We start from the raw sequence: 19013 nt of genomic DNA, 5'->3' as shown, positions 1-19013 counted from the left end.
CTTTTGCCAAATGCAAATTTTATTGAATACTTGGAAAGTAAAATGCTTGGAAAATAAAATAACAGACAATTTATAATTATATTATATTTCATCACTGAAAATAGATGCCTTTTGCTTTGAGGCTGTGGCCACGTTATGTTTCTTTCTGACACCAATCTTCGTTGGTTTCCTGTGAGGTGTTTTGGATCCCCATCTCTTGCTATGAACTGACAAAACAGCAGAATCCCCTTGACAATCTTGATTTCTCAAGGGAAATGGGAGAACACTATACACCATCCAAGATATTAAAATATTGTCAAGGCCCAACACGGCTGAATACTCTGAGGAGATGGCCTGTGAGGCGCGCCTTTCAACTTTTCCCCCTTAGTATTTTGGTCAGTAACATGCGGGAGACTGCGGAGGGGGTCATTTTTTTAATTGGGAACTGATGTGCTTTTACTCAATTCGGGAACCTCACAAGCCAAATTTGTAGTATTTTGCACGAATTGCAAGAGATGTTTACAAGTCGACGGTTGAAGTGGAAGCTCGTATTGAGTTTGCTAGAGAATGATTTGCCAAGCCTTCGATAGCTCGTCGCTGGTTCAAATCCGTCTCAAAGGACTTTTGCCAAATGCACATTTTATTGAATACTTGGAAAGTAAAATACTTGGAAAGTAAAATAACAGACAATTTATAATTATATTATATTTCATCACTGAAAATAGATGCCTTTTGCTTTGAGGCTGTGGCCACGTTATTTTTCTGTCCGACACCAATCTTCGTTGGTTTCCTGTGTGGTATTTTGGATCCCCATCTCTTGCTATGAACTGACAAAACAGCAGAATCCCCTTGACAATCTTGATTTCTCAAGGGAAATGGGAGAACACTATACACCATCCAAGATATTAAAATATTGTCAAGGCCGAACACTGATGAATACTCGGAGGAGATGGCCTGTGAGGCGCCGCCTTTCAACTTTTCCTCCTTAGTATGGTGGTAAGTAACATGCGGGAGACTGCGGAGGGGGTCCTTTTTTTAATTGTGAACTGATGTGCTTTTACTCAATTCGGGAACCTCACAAGCCAAATTTGTAGTATTTTGCACGAATTGCAAGAGATGTTTGAATGTCGACGGTTGAAGTGGAAGCTCGTATTGAGCTTGCTAGAGACTGATTTGCCCAGCCTTCGATAGCTCAGTTGGTACAGCGGAGGACTGTAGTGGTAAAACAGGCATCCTTAGGTCGCTGGTTCAAATCCGGCTCGAAGGACTTTTGCCAAATGCACATTTTATTGAATACTTGGAAAGTAAAATACTTGGAAAGTAAAATAACAGACAATTTATAATTATATTATATTTCATCACTGAAAATAGATGCCTTTTGCTTTGAGGCTGTGACCATGTTATTTTTCTGTCCAACACGAATCTTCATTGGTTTCCTGTGAGGTGTTTTGGATCCCCATCTCTTGCTATGAACTGGCAAAACAGCAGAATCCCCTTGACAATCTTGATTTCTCAAGGGAAATGGGAGAACACTATACACCATCCAAGATATTAAAATATTGTCAAGGCCCAACACGGCTGAATACTCTGAGGAGATGGCCTGTGAGGCGCCGCCTTTCAACTTTTCCCCCTTAGTATGGTGGTCATTAACATGCAGGAGACTGCGGAGGGGGTCATTTTTTTAATTCGGAACTGATGTGCTTTTACTCAATTCGGGAACCTCACAAGCCAAATTTGTAGTATTTTGCACGAATTGCAAGAGATGTTTACAAGTCGACGGTTGAAGTGGAAGCTCGTATTGAGTTTGCTAGAGAATGATTTGCCAAGCCTTCGAAAGCTCAGTTGGTAGAGCGGAGGACTGTAGTGGTAAAACAGGCATCCTTAGGTCGCTGGTTCAAATCCGGCTCGAAGGACTTTTGCCAAATGCAAATTTTATTGAATACTTGGAAAGTAAAATACTTGGAAAATAAAATAACAGACAATTTATAATTATATTATATTTCATCACTGAAAATAGATGCCTTTTGCTTTGAGGCTGTGGCCACGTTATGTTTCTGTCCAACACCAATCTTCATTGGTTTCCTGTGAGGTGTTTCGGATCCCCATCTCTTGCTATGAACTGGCAAAACAGCAGAATCCCCTTGACAATCTTGATTTCTCAAGGGAAATGAGAGTACAGTATACACCATCCAAGATATTAAAATATTGTCAAGGCCCAACACGGCTGAATACTCTGAGGAGATGGCCTGTGAGGCGCCGCCTTTCAACTTTTCCCCCTTAGTATGGTGGTCAAAAACATGCGGGAGACTGCGGAGGGGGTCATTTTTTTAATTGGGAACTGATGTGCTTTTACTCAATTCGGGAACGTCACAAGCCAAATTTGTAGTATTTTGCACGAATTGCAAGAGATGTTTACAAGTCGACGGTTGAAGTGGAAGCTCGTATTGAGTTTGCTAGAGAACAATTTGCCAAGCCTTCGATAACTCAGTTGGTAGATCGGAAGACTGTAGTGGTAAAACAGGCATCCTTAGGTCGCTGGTTCAAATCCGGCTCGAAGGACTTTTGCCAAATGCACATTTTATTGAATACTTGGAAAGTAAAATACTTGGAAAGTAAAATAACAGACAATTTATAAATATATTATATTTCATCACTGAAAATAGATGCCTTTTGCTTTGAGGCTGTGACCATGTTATTTTTCTGTCCAACACTAATCTTCATTGGTTTCCTGTGAGGTGTTTTGGATCCCCATCTCTTGCTATGAACTGGCAAAACAGCAGAATCCCCTTGACAATCTTGATTTCTCAAGGGAAATGAGAGAACACTATACACCATCCAAGATATTAAAATATTGTCAAGGCCCAACATGGCTGAATACTCTGAGGAGATGGCCTGTGAGGTGCCGCCTTTCAACTTTTCCCCCTTAGTATGGTGGTCAGTAACATGCAGGAGACTGCGGAGGGGGTCATTTTTTTAATTGGGAACTGATGTGCTTTTACTCAATTCGGGAACCTCACAAGCCAAATTTGTAGTATTTTGCACGAATTGCAAGAGATGTTTACAAGTCGACGGTTGAAGTGGAAGCTCGTATTGAGCTTGCTAGAGACTGATTTGCTAAGCCTTCGATAGCTCAGTTGGTAGAGCGGAGGACTGTAGTGGTAAAACAGGCATCCTTAGGTCGCTGGTTCAAATCCAGCTCAAAGGACTTTTGCCAAATGCACATTTTATTGAATACTTGTAAAGTAAAATACAAGGAAAGTAAAATAACAGACAATTTATAAATATATTATATTTCATCACTGAAAATAGATGCCTTTTGCTTTGAGGCTGTGACCATGTTATTTTTCTGTCCAACACTAATCTTCATTGGTTTCCTGTGAGGTGTTTTGGATCCCCATCTCTTGCTATGAACTGGCAAAACAGCAGAATCCCCTTGACAATCTTGATTTCTCAAGGGAAATGAGAGAACACTATACACCATCCAAGATATTAAAATATTGTCAAGGCCCAACACGGCTGAATACTCTGAGGAGATGGCCTGTGAGGTGCCGCCTTTCAACTTTTCCCCCTTAGTATGGTGGTCAGTAACATGCAGGAGACTGCGGAGGGGGTCATTTTTTTAATTGGGAACTGATGTGCTTTTACTCAATTCGGGAACCTCACAAGCCAAATTTGTAGTATTTTGCACGAATTGCAAGAGATGTTTACAAGTCGACGGTTGAAGTGGAAGCTCGTATTGAGCTTGCTATAGACTGATTTGCTAAGCCTTCGATAGCTCAGTTGGTAGAGCCGAGGACTGTAGTGGTAAAACAGGCATCCTTAGGTCGCTGGTTCAAATCCAGCTCAAAGGACTTTTGCCAAATGCACATTTTATTGAATACTTGTAAAGTAAAATACTTGGAAAGTAAAATAACAGACAATTTATAAATATATTATATTTCATCACTGAAAATAGATGCCTTTTGCTTTGAGGCTGTGACCATGTTATTTTTCTGTCCAACACTAATCTTCATTGGTTTCCTGTGAGGTGTTTTGGATCCCCATCTCTTGCTATGAACTGGCAAAACAGCAGAATCCCCTTGACAATCTTGATTTCTCAAGGGAAATGAGAGAACACTATACACCATCCAAGATATTAAAATATTGTCAAGGCCCAACACGGCTGAATACTCTGAGGAGATGGCCTGTGAGGTGCCGCCTTTCAAATTTTCCCCCTTAGTATGGTGGTCAGTAACATGCAGGAGACTGCGGAGGGGGTCATTTTTTTAATTGGGAACTAATGTGCTTTTACTCAATACGGGAACCTCACAAGCCAAATTTGTAGTATTTTGCACGAATTGCAAGAGATGTTTGAATGTCGACGGTTGAAGTGGAAGCTCGTATTGAGCTTGCTAGAGACTGATTTGCTAAGCCTTCGATAGCTCAGTTGGTAGAGCGGAGGACTGTAGTGGTAAAACAGGCATCCTTAGGTCGCTGGTTCAAATCCAGCTCGAAGGACTTTCGCCAAATGCACATTTTATTGAATACTTGTAAAGTAAAATACTTGGAAAGTAAAATAACAGACAATTGATAATTATATTATATTTCATCACTGAAAATAGATGCCTTTTGCTTTGAGGCTGTGACCACCTTATTTTTCTGTCCAACACGAATCTTCATTGGTTTCCTGTGAGGTGTTTTGGATCCCCATCTCTTGCTATGAACTGGCAAAACAGCAGAATCCCCTTGACAATCTTGATTTCTCAAGGGAAATGGGAGAACACTATACACCATCCAAGATATTAAAATATTGTCAAGGCCGAACACTGATGAATACTCTGAGGAGATGGCCTGTGAGGCGCCGCCTTTCAACTTTTCCCCCTTAGTATGGTGGTCAAAAACATGCGGGAGACTGCGGAGGGGGTCATTTTTTTAATTGGGAACTGATGTGCTTTTACTCAATTCGGGAACCTCACAAGCCAAATTTGTAGTATTTTGCACGAATTGCAAGAGATGTTTGAATGTCGACGGTTGAAGTGGAAGCTCGTATTGAGCTTCCTAGAGACTGATTTGCCAAGCCTTCGATAGCTCAGTTAGTAGAGCGGAGGACTGTAGTGGTAAAACAGGCATCCTTAGGTCGCTGGTTCAAATCCGGCTCGAAGGACTTTTGCCAAATGCACATTTTATTGAATACTTGGAAAGTAAAATACTTGGAAAGTAAAATAACAGACAATTTATAATTATATTATATTTCATCACTGAAAATAGATGCCTTTTGCTTTGAGGCTGTGACCACGTTATTTTTCTGTCCAACACGAATCTTCATTGGTTTCCTGTGAGGTGTTTTGGATCCCCATCTCTTGCTATGAACTGGCAAAACAGCAGAATCCCCTTGACAATCTTGATTTCTCAAGGGAAATGAGAGAACACTATACACCATCCAAGATATTAAAATATTGTCAAGGCCCAACACGGCTGAATACTCTGAGGAGATGGCCTGTGAGGCGCCGCCTTTCAACTTTTCCCCCTTAGTATAGTGGTCATTAACATGCGGGAGACTGCGGAGGGGGTCATTTTTTTAATTGGGAACTGATGTGCTTTTACTCAATTCGGGAACCTCACAAGCCAAATTTGTAGTATTTTGCACGAATTGCAAGAGATGTTTACAAGTCGACGGTTGAAGTGGAAGCTCGTATTGAGTTTGCTAGAGAGTGATTTGTCAAGCCTTCGATAGCTCAGTTGGTAGAGCGGAGGACTGTAGTGGTAAAACAGGCATCCTTAGGTCGCTGGTTCAAATCCGGCTCGAAGGACTTTTGCCAAATGCAAATTTTATTGAATACTTGGAAAGTAAAATACTTGGAAAGTAAAATAACAGACAATTTATAATTATATTATATTTCATCACTGAAAATAGATGCCTTTTGCTTTGAGGCTGTGGCCACGTTATTTTTCTGTCCGACACCAATCTTCGTTGGTTTCCTGTGAGGTGTTTTGGATCCCCATCTCTTGCTATGAACTGACAAAACAGCAGAATCCCCTTGACAATCTCGATTTCTCAAGGGAAATGGGAGAACACTATACACCATCCAAGACATTAAAATATTGTCAAGGCCCAACACGGCTGAATACTCTGAGGAGATGGCCTGTGAGGCGCGCCTTTCAACTTTTCCCCCTTAGTATGGTGGTCAGTAACATGCGGGAGACTGCAGAGGGGGTCATTTTTTTAATTGGGAACTGATGTGCTTTTACTCAATTCGGGAACCTCACAAGCCAAATTTGTAGTATTTTGCACGAATTGCAAGAGATGTTTGAATGTCGACGGTTGAAGTGGAAGCTCGTATTGAGCTTGCTAGAGATTGATTTGCCAAGCCTTCGATAGCTCAGTTGGTACAGCGGAGGACTGTAGTGGTAAAACAGGCATCCTTAGGTCGCTTGTTCAAATCCGGCTCGAAGGACTTTTGCCAAATGCACATTTTATTGAATACTTGGAAAGTAAAATACTTGGAAAGTAAAATAACAGACAATTTATAAATATATTATATTTCATCACTGAAAATAGATGCCTTTTGCTTTGAGGCTGTGACCATGTTATTTTTCTGTCCAACACTAATCTTCATTGGTTTCCTGTGAGGTGTTTTGGATCCCCATCTCTTGCTATGAACTGGCAAAACAGCAGAATCCCCTTGACAATCTTGATTTCTCAAGGGAAATGAGAGAACACTATACACCATCCAAGATATTAAAATATTGTCAAGGCCCAACACGGCTGAATACTCTGAGGAGATGGCCTGTGAGGTGCCGCCTTTCAACTTTTCCCCCTTAGTATGGTGGTCAGTAACATGCAGGAGACTGCGGAGGGGGTCATTTTTTTAATTGGGAACTGATGTGCTTTTACTCAATTCGGGAACCTCACAAGCCAAATTTGTAGTATTTTGCACGAATTGCAAGAGATGTTTACAAGTCGACGGTTGAAGTGGAAGCTCGTATTGAGCTTGCTAGAGACTGATTTGCTAAGCCTTCGATAGCTCAGTTGGTAGAGCGGAGGACTGTAGTGGTAAAACAGGCATCCTTAGGTCGCTGGTTCAAATCCAGCTCAAAGGACTTTTGCCAAATGCACATTTTATTGAATACTTGTAAAGTAAAATACTTGGAAAGTAAAATAACAGACAATTTATAATTATATTATATTTCATCACTGAAAATAGATGCCTTTTGCTTTGAGGCTGTGACCACCTTATTTTTCTGTCCAACACGAATCTTCATTGGTTTCCTGTGAGGTGTTTTGGATCCCCATCTCTTGCTATGAACTGGCAAAACAGCAGAATCCCCTTGACAATCTTAATTTCTCAAGGGAAATGAGAGAACACTATACACCATCCAAGATATCAAAATATTGTCAAGGCCCAACACGGCTGAATACTCTGAGGAGATGGCCTGTGAGGCGCCGCTTTTCAACTTTTCCCCCTTAGTATGGTGGTCATTAACATGCGGGAGACTGCGGAGGGGGTCATTTTTTTAATTGGGAACTAATGTGCTTTTACTCAATTCGGGAACCTCACAAGCCAAATTTGTAGTATTTTGCACGAATTGCAAGAGATGTTTACAAGTCGACGGTTGAAGTGGAAGCTCGTATTGAGTTTGCTAGAAAATGATTTGCCAAGCCTTCGATAGCTCAGTTGGTAGAGCGGAGGACTGTAGTGGTAAAACAGGCATCCTTAGGTCGCTGGTTCAAATCCGGCTCGAAGGACTTTTGCCAAATGCAAATTTTATTGAATACTTGGAAAGTAAAATGCTTGGAAAATAAAATAACAGACAATTTATAATTATATTATATTTCATCACTGAAAATAGATGCCTTTTGCTTTGAGGCTGTGGCCACGTTATGTTTCTTTCTGACACCAATCTTCGTTGGTTTCCTGTGAGGTGTTTTGGATCCCCATCTCTTGCTATGAACTGACAAAACAGCAGAATCCCCTTGACAATCTTGATTTCTCAAGGGAAATGGGAGAACACTATACACCATCCAAGATATTAAAATATTGTCAAGGCCCAACACGGCTGAATACTCTGAGGAGATGGCCTGTGAGGCGCGCCTTTCAACTTTTCCCCCTTAGTATTTTGGTCAGTAACATGCGGGAGACTGCGGAGGGGGTCATTTTTTTAATTGGGAACTGATGTGCTTTTACTCAATTCGGGAACCTCACAAGCCAAATTTGTAGTATTTTGCACGAATTGCAAGAGATGTTTACAAGTCGACGGTTGAAGTGGAAGCTCGTATTGAGTTTGCTAGAGAATGATTTGCCAAGCCTTCGATAGCTCGTCGCTGGTTCAAATCCGTCTCAAAGGACTTTTGCCAAATGCACATTTTATTGAATACTTGGAAAGTAAAATACTTGGAAAGTAAAATAACAGACAATTTATAATTATATTATATTTCATCACTGAAAATAGATGCCTTTTGCTTTGAGGCTGTGGCCACGTTATTTTTCTGTCCGACACCAATCTTCGTTGGTTTCCTGTGTGGTATTTTGGATCCCCATCTCTTGCTATGAACTGACAAAACAGCAGAATCCCCTTGACAATCTTGATTTCTCAAGGGAAATGGGAGAACACTATACACCATCCAAGATATTAAAATATTGTCAAGGCCGAACACTGATGAATACTCGGAGGAGATGGCCTGTGAGGCGCCGCCTTTCAACTTTTCCTCCTTAGTATGGTGGTAAGTAACATGCGGGAGACTGCGGAGGGGGTCCTTTTTTTAATTGTGAACTGATGTGCTTTTACTCAATTCGGGAACCTCACAAGCCAAATTTGTAGTATTTTGCACGAATTGCAAGAGATGTTTGAATGTCGACGGTTGAAGTGGAAGCTCGTATTGAGCTTGCTAGAGACTGATTTGCCCAGCCTTCGATAGCTCAGTTGGTACAGCGGAGGACTGTAGTGGTAAAACAGGCATCCTTAGGTCGCTGGTTCAAATCCGGCTCGAAGGACTTTTGCCAAATGCACATTTTATTGAATACTTGGAAAGTAAAATACTTGGAAAGTAAAATAACAGACAATTTATAATTATATTATATTTCATCACTGAAAATAGATGCCTTTTGCTTTGAGGCTGTGACCATGTTATTTTTCTGTCCAACACGAATCTTCATTGGTTTCCTGTGAGGTGTTTTGGATCCCCATCTCTTGCTATGAACTGGCAAAACAGCAGAATCCCCTTGACAATCTTGATTTCTCAAGGGAAATGGGAGAACACTATACACCATCCAAGATATTAAAATATTGTCAAGGCCCAACACGGCTGAATACTCTGAGGAGATGGCCTGTGAGGCGCCGCCTTTCAACTTTTCCCCCTTAGTATGGTGGTCATTAACATGCAGGAGACTGCGGAGGGGGTCATTTTTTTAATTCGGAACTGATGTGCTTTTACTCAATTCGGGAACCTCACAAGACAAATTTGTAGTATTTTGCACGAATTGCAAGAGATGTTTACAAGTCGACGGTTGAAGTGGAAGCTCGTATTGAGTTTGCTAGAGAATGATTTGCCAAGCCTTCGAAAGCTCAGTTGGTAGAGCGGAGGACTGTAGTGGTAAAACAGGCATCCTTAGGTCGCTGGTTCAAATCCGGCTCGAAGGACTTTTGCCAAATGCAAATTTTATTGAATACTTGGAAAGTAAAATACTTGGAAAATAAAATAACAGACAATTTATAATTATATTATATTTCATCACTGAAAATAGATGCCTTTTGCTTTGAGGCTGTGGCCACGTTATGTTTCTGTCCAACACCAATCTTCATTGGTTTCCTGTGAGGTGTTTCGGATCCCCATCTCTTGCTATGAACTGGCAAAACAGCAGAATCCCCTTGACAATCTTGATTTCTCAAGGGAAATGAGAGTACAGTATACACCATCCAAGATATTAAAATATTGTCAAGGCCCAACACGGCTGAATACTCTGAGGAGATGGCCTGTGAGGCGCCGCCTTTCAACTTTTCCCCCTTAGTATGGTGGTCAAAAACATGCGGGAGACTGCGGAGGGGGTCATTTTTTTAATTGGGAACTGATGTGCTTTTACTCAATTCGGGAACGTCACAAGCCAAATTTGTAGTATTTTGCACGAATTGCAAGAGATGTTTACAAGTCGACGGTTGAAGTGGAAGCTCGTATTGAGTTTGCTAGAGAACAATTTGCCAAGCCTTCGATAACTCAGTTGGTAGATCGGAAGACTGTAGTGGTAAAACAGGCATCCTTAGGTCGCTGGTTCAAATCCGGCTCGAAGGACTTTTGCCAAATGCACATTTTATTGAATACTTGGAAAGTAAAATACTTGGAAAGTAAAATAACAGACAATTTATAAATATATTATATTTCATCACTGAAAATAGATGCCTTTTGCTTTGAGGCTGTGACCATGTTATTTTTCTGTCCAACACTAATCTTCATTGGTTTCCTGTGAGGTGTTTTGGATCCCCATCTCTTGCTATGAACTGGCAAAACAGCAGAATCCCCTTGACAATCTTGATTTCTCAAGGGAAATGAGAGAACACTATACACCATCCAAGATATTAAAATATTGTCAAGGCCCAACATGGCTGAATACTCTGAGGAGATGGCCTGTGAGGTGCCGCCTTTCAACTTTTCCCCCTTAGTATGGTGGTCAGTAACATGCAGGAGACTGCGGAGGGGGTCATTTTTTTAATTGGGAACTGATGTGCTTTTACTCAATTCGGGAACCTCACAAGCCAAATTTGTAGTATTTTGCACGAATTGCAAGAGATGTTTACAAGTCGACGGTTGAAGTGGAAGCTCGTATTGAGCTTGCTAGAGACTGATTTGCTAAGCCTTCGATAGCTCAGTTGGTAGAGCGGAGGACTGTAGTGGTAAAACAGGCATCCTTAGGTCGCTGGTTCAAATCCAGCTCAAAGGACTTTTGCCAAATGCACATTTTATTGAATACTTGTAAAGTAAAATACAAGGAAAGTAAAATAACAGACAATTTATAAATATATTATATTTCATCACTGAAAATAGATGCCTTTTGCTTTGAGGCTGTGACCATGTTATTTTTCTGTCCAACACTAATCTTCATTGGTTTCCTGTGAGGTGTTTTGGATCCCCATCTCTTGCTATGAACTGGCAAAACAGCAGAATCCCCTTGACAATCTTGATTTCTCAAGGGAAATGAGAGAACACTATACACCATCCAAGATATTAAAATATTGTCAAGGCCCAACACGGCTGAATACTCTGAGGAGATGGCCTGTGAGGTGCCGCCTTTCAACTTTTCCCCCTTAGTATGGTGGTCAGTAACATGCAGGAGACTGCGGAGGGGGTCATTTTTTTAATTGGGAACTGATGTGCTTTTACTCAATTCGGGAACCTCACAAGCCAAATTTGTAGTATTTTGCACGAATTGCAAGAGATGTTTACAAGTCGACGGTTGAAGTGGAAGCTCGTATTGAGCTTGCTATAGACTGATTTGCTAAGCCTTCGATAGCTCAGTTGGTAGAGCGGAGGACTGTAGTGGTAAAACAGGCATCCTTAGGTCGCTGGTTCAAATCCAGCTCAAAGGACTTTTGCCAAATGCACATTTTATTGAATACTTGTAAAGTAAAATACTTGGAAAGTAAAATAACAGACAATTTATAAATATATTATATTTCATCACTGAAAATAGATGCCTTTTGCTTTGAGGCTGTGACCATGTTATTTTTCTGTCCAACACTAATCTTCATTGGTTTCCTGTGAGGTGTTTTGGATCCCCATCTCTTGCTATGAACTGGCAAAACAGCAGAATCCCCTTGACAATCTTGATTTCTCAAGGGAAATGAGAGAACACTATACACCATCCAAGATATTAAAATATTGTCAAGGCCCAACACGGCTGAATACTCTGAGGAGATGGCCTGTGAGGTGCCGCCTTTCAAATTTTCCCCCTTAGTATGGTGGTCAGTAACATGCAGGAGACTGCGGAGGGGGTCATTTTTTTAATTGGGAACTAATGTGCTTTTACTCAATACGGGAACCTCACAAGCCAAATTTGTAGTATTTTGCACGAATTGCAAGAGATGTTTGAATGTCGACGGTTGAAGTGGAAGCTCGTATTGAGCTTGCTAGAGACTGATTTGCTAAGCCTTCGATAGCTCAGTTGGTAGAGCGGAGGACTGTAGTGGTAAAACAGGCATCCTTAGGTCGCTGGTTCAAATCCAGCTCGAAGGACTTTCGCCAAATGCACATTTTATTGAATACTTGTAAAGTAAAATACTTGGAAAGTAAAATAACAGACAATTGATAATTATATTATATTTCATCACTGAAAATAGATGCCTTTTGCTTTGAGGCTGTGACCACCTTATTTTTCTGTCCAACACGAATCTTCATTGGTTTCCTGTGAGGTGTTTTGGATCCCCATCTCTTGCTATGAACTGGCAAAACAGCAGAATCCCCTTGACAATCTTGATTTCTCAAGGGAAATGAGAGAACACTATACACCATCCAAGATATTAAAATATTGTCAAGGCCCAACACGGCTGAATACTCTGAGGAGATGGCCTGTGAGGCGCCGCCTTTCAACTTTTCCCCCTTAGTATGGTGGTCATTAACATGCGGGAGACTGCGGAGGGGGTCATTTTTTTAATTGGGAACTAATGTGCTTTTACTCAATTCGGGAACCTCACAAGCCAAATTTGTAGTATTTTGCACGAATTGCAAGAGATGTTTACAAGTCGACGGTTGAAGTGGAAGCTCGTATTGAGTTTGCTAGAAAATGATTTGCCAAGCCTTCGATAGCTCAGTTGGTAGAGCGGAGGACTGTAGTGGTAAAACAGGCATCCTTAGGTCGCTGGTTCAAATCCGGCTCGAAGGACTTTTGCCAAATGCAAATTTTATTGAATACTTGGAAAGTAAAATGCTTGGAAAATAAAATAACAGACAATTTATAATTATATTATATTTCATCACTGAAAATAGATGCCTTTTGCTTTGAGGCTGTGGCCACGTTATGTTTCTTTCTGACACCAATCTTCGTTGGTTTCCTGTGAGGTGTTTTGGATCCCCATCTCTTGCTATGAACTGACAAAACAGCAGAATCCCCTTGACAATCTTGATTTCTCAAGGGAAATGGGAGAACACTATACACCATCCAAGATATTAAAATATTGTCAAGGCCCAACACGGCTGAATACTCTGAGGAGATGGCCTGTGAGGCGCGCCTTTCAACTTTTCCCCCTTAGTATTTTGGTCAGTAACATGCGGGAGACTGCGGAGGGGGTCATTTTTTTAATTGGGAACTGATGTGCTTTTACTCAATTCGGGAACCTCACAAGCCAAATTTGTAGTATTTTGCACGAATTGCAAGAGATGTTTACAAGTCGACGGTTGAAGTGGAAGCTCGTATTGAGTTTGCTAGAGAATGATTTGCCAAGCCTTCGATAGCTCGTCGCTGGTTCAAATCCGTCTCAAAGGACTTTTGCCAAATGCACATTTTATTGAATACTTGGAAAGTAAAATACTTGGAAAGTAAAATAACAGACAATTTATAATTATATTATATTTCATCACTGAAAATAGATGCCTTTTGCTTTGAGGCTGTGGCCACGTTATTTTTCTGTCCGACACCAATCTTCGTTGGTTTCCTGTGTGGTATTTTGGATCCCCATCTCTTGCTATGAACTGACAAAACAGCAGAATCCCCTTGACAATCTTGATTTCTCAAGGGAAATGGGAGAACACTATACACCATCCAAGATATTAAAATATTGTCAAGGCCGAACACTGATGAATACTCGGAGGAGATGGCCTGTGAGGCGCCGCCTTTCAACTTTTCCTCCTTAGTATGGTGGTAAGTAACATGCGGGAGACTGCGGAGGGGGTCCTTTTTTTAATTGTGAACTGATGTGCTTTTACTCAATTCGGGAACCTCACAAGCCAAATTTGTAGTATTTTGCACGAATTGCAAGAGATGTTTGAATGTCGACGGTTGAAGTGGAAGCTCGTATTGAGCTTGCTAGAGACTGATTTGCCCAGCCTTCGATAGCTCAGTTGGTACAGCGGAGGACTGTAGTGGTAAAACAGGCATCCTTAGGTCGCTGGTTCAAATCCGGCTCGAAGGACTTTTGCCAAATGCACATTTTATTGAATACTTGGAAAGTAAAATACTTGGAAAGTAAAATAACAGACAATTTATAATTATATTATATTTCATCACTGAAAATAGATGCCTTTTGCTTTGAGGCTGTGACCATGTTATTTTTCTGTCCAACACGAATCTTCATTGGTTTCCTGTGAGGTGTTTTGGATCCCCATCTCTTGCTATGAACTGGCAAAACAGCAGAATCCCCTTGACAATCTTGATTTCTCAAGGGAAATGGGAGAACACTATACACCATCCAAGATATTAAAATATTGTCAAGGCCCAACACGGCTGAATACTCTGAGGAGATGGCCTGTGAGGCGCCGCCTTTCAACTTTTCCCCCTTAGTATGGTGGTCATTAACATGCAGGAGACTGCGGAGGGGGTCATTTTTTTAATTCGGAACTGATGTGCTTTTACTCAATTCGGGAACCTCACAAGCCAAATTTGTAGTATTTTGCACGAATTGCAAGAGATGTTTACAAGTCGACGGTTGAAGTGGAAGCTCGTATTGAGTTTGCTAGAGAATGATTTGCCAAGCCTTCGAAAGCTCAGTTGGTAGAGCGGAGGACTGTAGTGGTAAAACAGGCATCCTTAGGTCGCTGGTTCAAATCCGGCTCGAAGGACTTTTGCCAAATGCAAATTTTATTGAATACTTGGAAAGTAAAATACTTGGAAAATAAAATAACAGACAATTTATAATTATATTATATTTCATCACTGAAAATAGATGCCTTTTGCTTTGAGGCTGTGGCCACGTTATGTTTCTGTCCAACACCAATCTTCATTGGTTTCCTGTGAGGTGTTTCGGATCCCCATCTCTTGCTATGAACTGGCAAAACAGCAGAATCCCCTTGACAATCTTGATTTCTCAAGGGAAATGAGAGTACAGTATACACCATCCAAGATATTAAAATATTGTCAAGGCCCAACACGGCTGAATACTCTGAGGAGATGGCCTGTGAGGCGCCGCCTTTCAACTTTTCCCCCTTAGTATGGTGGTCAAATACATGCGGGAGACTGCGGAGGGGGTCATTTTTTTAATTGGGAACTGATGTGCTTTTACTCAATTCGGGAACGTCACAAGCCAAATTTGTAGTATTTTGCACGAATTGCAAGAGATGTTTACAAGTCGACGGTTGAAGTGGAAGCTCGTATTGAGTTTGCTAGAGAACAATGTGCCAAGCCTTCGATAACTCAGTTGGTAGATCGGAGGACTGTAGTGGTAAAACAGGCATCCTTAGGTCGCTGGTTCAAATCCGGCTCGAAGGACTTTTGCCAAATGCACATTTTATTGAATACTTGGAAAGTAAAATACTTGGAAAGTAAAATAACAGACAATTTATAAATATATTATATTTCATCACTGAAAATAGATGCCTTTTGCTTTGAGGCTGTGACCATGTTATTTTTCTGTCCAACACTAATCTTCATTGGTTTCCTGTGAGGTGTTTTGGATCCCCATCTCTTGCTATGAACTGGCAAAACAGCAGAATCCCCTTGACAATCTTGATTTCTCAAGGGAAATGAGAGAACACTATACACCATCCAAGATATTAAAATATTGTCAAGGCCCAACACGGCTGAATACTCTGAGGAGATGGCCTGTGAGGTGCCGCCTTTCAACTTTTCCCCCTTAGTATGGTGGTCAGTAACATGCAGGAGACTGCGGAGGGGGTCATTTTTTTAATTGGGAACTGATGTGCTTTTACTCAATTCGGGAACCTCACAAGCCAAATTTGTAGTATTTTGCACGAATTGCAAGAGATGTTTACAAGTCGACGGTTGAAGTGGAAGCTCGTATTGAGCTTGCTAGAGACTGATTTGCTAAGCCTTCGATAGCTCAGTTGGTAGAGCGGAGGACTGTAGTGGTAAAACAGGCATCCTTAGGTCGCTGGTTCAAATCCAGCTCAAAGGACTTTTGCCAAATGCACATTTTATTGAATACTTGTAAAGTAAAATACAAGGAAAGTAAAATAACAGACAATTTATAAATATATTATATTTCATCACTGAAAATAGATGCCTTTTGCTTTGAGGCTGTGACCATGTTATTTTTCTGTCCAACACTAATCTTCATTGGTTTCCTGTGAGGTGTTTTGGATCCCCATCTCTTGCTATGAACTGGCAAAACAGCAGAATCCCCTTGACAATCTTGATTTCTCAAGGGAAATGAGAGAACACTATACACCATCCAAGATATTAAAATATTGTCAAGGCCCAACACGGCTGAATACTCTGAGGAGATGGCCTGTGAGGTGCCGCCTTTCAACTTTTCCCCCTTAGTATGGTGGTCAGTAACATGCAGGAGACTGCGGAGGGGGTCATTTTTTTAATTGGGAACTGATGTGCTTTTACTCAATTCGGGAACCTCACAAGCCAAATTTGTAGTATTTTGCACGAATTGCAAGAGATGTTTACAAGTCGACGGTTGAAGTGGAAGCTCGTATTGAGCTTGCTAGAGACTGATTTGCTAAGCCTTCGATAGCTCAGTTGGTAGAGCGGAGGACTGTAGTGGTAAAACAGGCATCCTTAGGTCGCTGGTTCAAATCCAGCTCAAAGGACTTTTGCCAAATGCACATTTTATTGAATACTTGTAAAGTAAAATACTTGGAAAGTAAAATAACAGACAATTTATAAATATATTATATTTCATCACTGAAAATAGATGCCTTTTGCTTTGAGGCTGTGACCATGTTATTTTTCTGTCCAACACTAATCTTCATTGGTTTCCTGTGAGGTGTTTTGGATCCCCATCTCTTGCTATGAACTGGCAAAACAGCAGAATCCCCTTGACAATCTTGATTTCTCAAGGGAAATGAGAGAACACTATACACCATCCAAGATATTAAAATATTGTCAAGGCCCAACACGGCTGAATACTCTGAGGAGATGGCCTGTGAGGTGCCGCCTTTCAACTTTTCCCCCTTAGTATGGTGGTCAGTAACATGCAGGAGACTGCGGAGGGGGTCATTTTTTTAATTGGGAACTAATGTGCTTTTACTCAATACGGGAACCTCACAAGCCAAATTTGTAGTATTTTGCACGAATTGCAAGAGATGTTTGAATGTCGACGGTTGAAGTGGAAGCTCGTATTGAGCTTGCTAGAGACTGATTTGCTAAGCCTTCGATAGCTCAGTTGGTAGAGCGGAGGACTGTAGTGGTAAAACAGGCATCCTTAGGTCGCTGGTTCAAATCCAGCTCGAAGGACTTTCGCCAAATGCACATTTTATTGAATACTTGTAAAGTAAAATACTTGGAAAGTAAAATAACAGACAATTGATAATTATATTATATTTCATCACTGAAAATAGATGCCTTTTGCTTTGAGGCTGTGACCACCTTATTTTTCTGTCCAACACGAATCTTCATTGGTTTCCTGTGAGGTGTTTTGGATCCCCATCTCTTGCTATGAACTGGCAAAACAGCAGAATCCCCTTGACAATCTTGATTTCTCAAGGGAAATGAGAGAACACTATACACCATCCAAGATATTAAAATATTGTCAAGGCCCAACACGGCTGAATACTCTGAGGAGATGGCCTGTGAGGCGCCGCCTTTCAACTTTTCCCCCTTAGTATGGTGGTCATTAACATGCGGGAGACTGCGGAGGGGGTCATTTTTTTAATTGGGAACTAATGTGCTTTTACTCAATTCGGGAACCTCACAAGCCAAATTTGTAGTATTTTGCACGAATTGCAAGAGATGTTTACAAGTCGACGGTTGAAGTGGAAGCTCGTATTGAGTTTGCTAGAAAATGATTTGCCAAGCCTTCGATAGCTCAGTTGGTAGAGCGGAGGACTGTAGTGGTAAAACAGGCATCCTTAGGTCGCTGGTTCAAATCCGGCTCGAAGGACTTTTGCCAAATGCAAATTTTATTGAATACTTGGAAAGTAAAATGCTTGGAAAAAAAAATAACAGACAATTTATAATTATATTATATTTCATCACTGAAAATAGATGCCTTTTGCTTTGAGGCTGTGGCCACGTTATGTTTCTGTCCGACACCAATCTTCGTTGGTTTCCTGTGAGGTGTTTTGGATCCCCATCTCTTGCTATGAACTGACAAAACAGCAGAATCCCCTTGACAATCTTGATTTCTCAAGGGAAATGGGAGAACACTATACACCATCCAAGATATTAAAATATTGTCAAGGCCCAACACGGCTGAATACTCTGAGGAGATGGCCTGTGAGGCGCGCCTTTCAACTTTTCCCCCTTAGTATTTTGGTCAGTAACATGCGGGAGACTGCGGAGGGGGTCATTTTTTTAATTGGGAACTGATGTGCTTTTACTCAATTCGGGAACCTCACAAGCCAAATTTGTAGTATTTTGCACGAATTGCAAGAGATGTTTACAAGTCGACGGTTGAAGTGGAAGCTCGTATTGAGTTTGCTAGAGAATGATTTGCCAAGCCTTCGATAGCTCGTCGCTGGTTCAAATCCGTCTCAAAGGACTTTTGCCAAATGCACATTTTATTGAATACTTGGAAAGTAAAATACTTGGAAAGTAAAATAACAGACAATTTATAATTATATTATATTTCATCACTGAAAATAGATGCCTTTTGCTTTGAGGCTGTGGCCACGTTATTTTTCTGTCCGACACCAATCTTCGTTGGTTTCCTGTGTGGTATTTTGGATCCCCATCTCTTGCTATGAACTGACAAAACAGCAGAATCCCCTTGACAATCTTGATTTCTCAAGGGAAATGGGAGAACACTATACACCATCCAAGATATTAAAATATTGTCAAGGCCGAACACTGATGAATACTCGGAGGAGATGGCCTGTGAGGCGCCGCCTTTCAACTTTTCCTCCTTAGTATGGTGGTCAGTAACATGCGGGAGACTGCAGAGGGGGTCCTTTTTTTAATTGTGAACTGATGTGCTTTTACTCAATTCGGGAACCTCACAAGCCA

The 19013-nt window shown here is 41.1% G+C and overlaps 7 non-coding genes across 7 annotated transcripts; all 7 read left to right on the top strand.

Annotated features, from left to right (window-relative positions):
* The first annotated feature begins 4390 nt into the window (after positions 1-4390).
* On the top strand, positions 4391-4476 carry TRNAY-GUA (transfer RNA tyrosine (anticodon GUA)). The gene is given in 2 exon segments: positions 4391-4427; positions 4441-4476. It is a non-coding gene; the product is annotated as a tRNA-Tyr (tRNA).
* A 1206-nt stretch (positions 4477-5682) lies between these two features.
* On the top strand, positions 5683-5768 carry TRNAY-GUA (transfer RNA tyrosine (anticodon GUA)). Its single transcript is given in 2 exon segments — positions 5683-5719; positions 5733-5768. It is a non-coding gene; the product is annotated as a tRNA-Tyr (tRNA).
* Positions 5769-7619: 1851 nt separating this feature from the next.
* Positions 7620-7705, top strand: TRNAY-GUA (transfer RNA tyrosine (anticodon GUA)). The gene is given in 2 exon segments: positions 7620-7656; positions 7670-7705. It is a non-coding gene; the product is annotated as a tRNA-Tyr (tRNA).
* A 4390-nt stretch (positions 7706-12095) lies between these two features.
* Positions 12096-12181, top strand: TRNAY-GUA (transfer RNA tyrosine (anticodon GUA)). Its single transcript is given in 2 exon segments — positions 12096-12132; positions 12146-12181. It is a non-coding gene; the product is annotated as a tRNA-Tyr (tRNA).
* Positions 12182-12741: 560 nt separating this feature from the next.
* TRNAY-GUA (transfer RNA tyrosine (anticodon GUA)) lies at positions 12742-12827 on the top strand. The gene is given in 2 exon segments: positions 12742-12778; positions 12792-12827. It is a non-coding gene; the product is annotated as a tRNA-Tyr (tRNA).
* A 4390-nt stretch (positions 12828-17217) lies between these two features.
* TRNAY-GUA (transfer RNA tyrosine (anticodon GUA)) lies at positions 17218-17303 on the top strand. Its single transcript is given in 2 exon segments — positions 17218-17254; positions 17268-17303. It is a non-coding gene; the product is annotated as a tRNA-Tyr (tRNA).
* Positions 17304-17863: 560 nt separating this feature from the next.
* TRNAY-GUA (transfer RNA tyrosine (anticodon GUA)) lies at positions 17864-17949 on the top strand. Its single transcript is given in 2 exon segments — positions 17864-17900; positions 17914-17949. It is a non-coding gene; the product is annotated as a tRNA-Tyr (tRNA).
* The last annotated feature ends 1064 nt before the right edge of the window (positions 17950-19013 follow it).

Source organism: Ambystoma mexicanum, chromosome 1p (assembly GCF_040938575.1).
Source record: "Ambystoma mexicanum isolate Mex_15411 chromosome 1p, UKY_AmexF1_1, whole genome shotgun sequence".
In the NCBI taxonomy this organism is placed as follows: domain Eukaryota; kingdom Metazoa; phylum Chordata; class Amphibia; order Caudata; family Ambystomatidae; genus Ambystoma; species Ambystoma mexicanum.
Note: the sequence above shows the minus strand (reverse complement) of the source record. Positions and strands in the feature narration are given on the sequence as shown.